The 4898-nt window shown below is 48.3% G+C and overlaps 1 long non-coding RNA gene across 1 annotated transcript; it reads left to right on the top strand.

Annotated features, from left to right (window-relative positions):
• Positions 1-1246: 1246 nt before the first annotated feature.
• Positions 1247-4502, top strand: LOC147965473 (uncharacterized). The gene is made up of 3 exons (XR_015608349.1): positions 1247-1746; positions 2755-2826; positions 4181-4502. It is a non-coding gene; the product is annotated as an uncharacterized LOC147965473 (long non-coding RNA).
• The last annotated feature ends 396 nt before the right edge of the window (positions 4503-4898 follow it).

Genomic DNA, 4898 nt, shown 5'->3' with positions numbered 1-4898 from the left:
AATTCTGTCAGCAAGACCCTCTTACTATTGTTGATGACATTCCGGTAGCCACCGATAGATGAGAACTTTGCCTATTGGTCCGCCTCGTTCAACGAGAAGGAAAATGGTTCTCTTCGTCCCTCGCTCTTGGTACCGACATTGTTGTCGACATAACTGACGTGCTACCCTCTGACATGCCTTGCTATCATGATCGTGCAAGATGTCACCGCCTTCCTAGTTTTAACCCACTTGGTGGGCCCATAACCCACAGTTCCACATGATCAAAACCTGACTCTCATGTACACCCCCCTATCCCAAGGTTGTTCCTCGCGCGTGGCCTCATATGTAATTCACGAGCCACCTTCCGAGAGATCATCAATTCTGGTATCATGTGAATACTTATTCCCGTCGCTCTAATCACCTTCACGCTCTACTTTGGGCATCGAATGACTGCCTACTCGTTTGAAACTTTTGTACAATCGCATATTGCTCTCAATGATTCCCTGAGTTACAACTTGAGAAATAATTCATGTCCTTTTTCCCCGAGCTCCCCGTCAGATGCCCAACTTTGTGGAGATGTGTTCTTCCAAAGTTTTTCTCTCTTATCGCATTCGTAGGACGATGAAGATTCCAAAGTAAGGACGTCGGCTTCATCATGATGATCTGAAGTAGAGTAATGAAGACATCGACGTAATGGATCAACCTCTTCGGCAAGAGAAACCAAGACTCAGAAGATTCGTTAGAATTTCGTAACCACATATTCCCCCTTACTCCACCTCTTAAATATCGAGACGAGATTTCTTGTAGTGGAGGAGATTTGTGACGCCCGGATAATTAGGCTACAGTAATCCCCTGCTAATGACTGCCAAGTCGTCACAATTAGTTTGCCAATCATCACTTTGTTCCAAATCAAACTCAAATTCAAATTCAAATTGCATGTCAAATTGTTTTCTTCAAAATTTAAAAGACAAAATGTTCATTGGGTTGCAAATATTCTGTAAGTAATTAACATATAATAACCAACATTTTATAAAGTATTTAAATGCCCAAAATAATAATTAAAACAGGGTCAAAACAGTAACTTAAAATGCTTTTCCAAATTGTAAAATTCCAAAACATTTAAGTAACTCCCAAACCTTTTTGTGGCAGATTCTAAATTAGCAACACTATTTATGGACCAAGTTTCACATTTTATAAAACTAGTTTACTATTAAAATTAAAGTCAAAACAGAAAGAATAAAAGTTACAGAACAATAAGAAAAGAACAAGAGCTAAAGTGCACTGTGCACTTGAGCCCACTAGCTACAGTACCGACCCAACCCACCAGAGCGGTCATCTCCTTCCTCTGTTCACCAGAGGCGTCGTGGACGTAGCGCGCACGTCGCCGCCGCCGATGCACACGCGTCGTTGATCCTGCGGTTTGACGGAGGGGATAAGAGCAAGCCCCTGCACCCCCTCACTCTTCCCCTGTAACCCTAGCACGCCCGTTCCCCTCGCTCGTCTCTCTCCCCCTCGAGTTCGTCCGCGCCCAAAGACGCAATCGCCGCCGCCCCATCGTTACAATGGCCACCGAGTTCCCCGCGGGCTGAAACCTTGCCAGGAGACGCGCCTGGCTCCTCTACTTCGACTACAGCCACCAGTTCGAGCCGGGGCGCCGTCAATCGTCGGGATCGAGCCTTCTTCCCCATCGTCCACCGCATGCCTCTCGCCGTCGTGCCGCCCCTCCGGTCCGCCCCCGACCTCCTCGAGCTCACCATTAACTCCGGGGTGAGCACCTCCACCGATTCCCACCCTTTTCCCCGTTGAATCCGTAGCCGTAGAACCTGTACGCCGTCGCGCCGGAGCTCGCGCTCACCACTGCGTGGTCGCGCTCACGCGTGCCTCTGGCCGCCCGTGGCTGCGCTCCCGCATGCCCGCACAGCCGCTCCTGCTGCCGCAGCTGATGCTCGGTTGCCGCTGCTCCTGCAGCTGCTACTTCCTCGCGACGCCCGCTCCCATGCCTGCTTGGTTGTTCGCTGCTCCGCTGCTACTCCCGCTAGCTGCTGTGATAGATGCTGCTGCTGCTGCTGCTTACTACTGATGCGGCTGCTATGCTGCTATTTCTCGCATGTTACTGCCGCTGTTGGCTGCTCCGGCGCTAGCCTCGCATGTGGCCGTGGCCATGGCTGAGCGCCCCCATGGGTTGTGCGTGTATGTGCACAGCGGTGGGGCTGGTTGTGCCTCTGGCCGACCCTATGCAAATTAGCTTAGGGCTAATTAGTAGTTAGGTTTGGTACTAGCCCTATGACATGTGGACCCTCATTTAATTAAGCTAGTTTTTATTTATTTGTTAGGTATAGCCTATGACATATGGGCCACACCCTGCCCTTTTGACTAGTCAGAGCTGACTTGATCAATTCGGATTAAAACAAATTAAAATAAAACCAGAAATTTAAGAAATTGTTTCAAAATTTGAAAAATCATAGAAAATAAACTGTTTATCAGATGAAAATACTTTGTACATGAAAGTTGCTCAGAATTTCGAGACGAATCCGGATACGCAACCCGTTCGTCTGCCACGCATCCCTAGCATAGCGAACACGCAACTTTTCCCCTCGGGTTCATCTGTCCAAAAACGCGAAACACCGGGGATATATTCCCAGATGTTTCCCGTCTTCACCGGTATCACCTCATCCCGCGTCAGGGCACCCGTAGCACCGCTACTTGTCTTGTCATGCATCGTTATGCATCTGTTTGCATTATATTCATTGTTTCTCCCCCTCTTCTCTCCGATAGACTACGAGACTGACGCCGCTACCCAGTACGACTACGGTGTTGACGACCCCTCTCTTTTGCCAGAGCAACCAGGTAAGCCCCCCCTTGATCACCAGATATCGCCTACTCTTCTCTGTACTGCTTGCATTAGTGTAGTGTAGCATGTTACTGCTTTCCGTTAATCCTATATCCTGATGCATAGCCTGTCATTGTTGCTACAATTGTTGATACCTTACCTGCAATCCTACATGCTTAGTATAGGATGCTAGTTTATCATCAGTGGCCCTACATTCTTGTCCGTCTGCCATGCTATACTATCGGGCCGTGATCACTCGGGAGGTGATCACGTGTATATACTTATACATATATACATACTATACAGGTGGTGACTAAAGTCGAGTCGGCTCGTTGAGTACCCGCGAGTGATTCCGATGTTGGGGGCTGAAGGGGCAGGTGGCTCCATCCCGGTAGAGGTGGGCCTGGGTTCCCGAAGGCCCCCGACTGTTACACTGTGGCGGAGCGACATGGCAGGTTGAGACCACCTAGGAGAATGGTGGGCCTGGCCTTGGTCGGCGTCCGCGGTTACTTCAAGATAACATGCTTAACGAGATCTTGGTATTTGATCTAAGTCTGGCCACTGGCCTATACGCACTAACCAACTACGCGGGAACAGTTATGGGCACTCGACGTCGTGGTATCAGTCGAAGCCTTCTTGACGTCAGCGACTGAGCGACGCTCCAGGTTGGACCGCGTAACGCAACTTCCTTTGTAATGGAGGTTGCTAGGTCTGCTCTCCGGCCGCGCTCGCAACGTGCAGGTGTGCAAAGGGCGATGGGCCCAGACCCCTGCGCCATAGGATTTAGACTGGCGTCCTGACCTCTCTGTTGTGCCTAGGTAGGGCTGCGACATGTTGATCTTCCGAGGTCGGGCATGACCCAGAAAAGTGTGTCCAGACAAAGAGGATCGAGCATGTTGGGAAATGTGGTGCACCCCTGCAGGGAAGTTAATCTATTCGAATAGCCGTGATCTTCGGTAGCAGGACGACTTGGAGTTGTACCTTGACCTTATGACAACTAGAACCGGATACTTAATAAAACACACCCTTCCAAGTGCCAGATACAACCCGGTGGTCGCTCTCTAACAGGGCGACGAGGAGAGGACCGCCGGGTACGATTATGCTACACGATGCTTTTTGGTGAACTTACCATCTATTCTCTTCTACGTGCTGCAAGATGGAGGTGGCCAGAAGCGTAGTCTTCGATAGGACTAGCTATCCCCCTCTTATTCCGGCATTTTGTAGTTCAGTCCACATATGATACCCCTTTTCCATTTGATACCAATGCATACATATGTAGTGTACCTCCTTGCTTGCGAGTACTTTGGATGAGTACTCACGGTTGCTTTGTTCCCCCTTTTCCCCCTTTCTATACCCGATTGCTGCGACCAGACGATGAAGTCCAGGAGCCAGACGTCACCATCGACGACGACTCCTACTACACTGGAGGTGCCTATTACTACGTGCAACCCGCTGACGACGACAAGGAGTAGTTTAGGAGGATCCCAGGCAGGAGGCCTGCGCCTCTTTCGATCTGTATCCCAGTTTGTGCTAGCCTTCTTAAGGCAACTTGTTTAACTTATGTCTGTACTCAGATATTGTTGCTTCCGCTGACTTGTCTATGATCGAGCTCTTGTATTCGAGCCTTCGAGGCCCCTGGCTTGTAATATGATGCTTGTATGACTTATTTTATTTGTAGAGTTGTGTTGTGATATCTTTCCATGAGTCCCTGATTTTGATCGTACACGTTTGCGTGTATGATTAGTGTACGATTGAATCGGGGGCGTCACACTAGCATGAGGGGGGAAGGCAAGCTCAACATGTTGGATGATCCATGACAATATAATTTATTTTGGATATAAGAAAACATAACCCATTACGTTGTCTTCCCTGTCCATCATCAACTTTTTAGCATGTCATATTTTAATGAGTGCACACAATCATAAAAGATGTCTAAGATAGTATATTTATATGTGAGAACCTCTCTTCCTTTATTACTTCCTATTAATTGCAACGATGACCAAAACTATGTTTGTCAACTCTCAACAACTTTTATTCATCATACTCTTTATATGTGAAGTCATTACTCTTCATAAGATCAATATGGTCT

Source organism: Triticum urartu, chromosome 6A (assembly GCF_056163025.1).
Source record: "Triticum urartu cultivar PI428250 chromosome 6A, HENAU_Tu73, whole genome shotgun sequence".
Lineage (NCBI taxonomy): Eukaryota > Viridiplantae > Streptophyta > Magnoliopsida > Poales > Poaceae > Triticum > Triticum urartu.
Note: the sequence above shows the minus strand (reverse complement) of the source record. Positions and strands in the feature narration are given on the sequence as shown.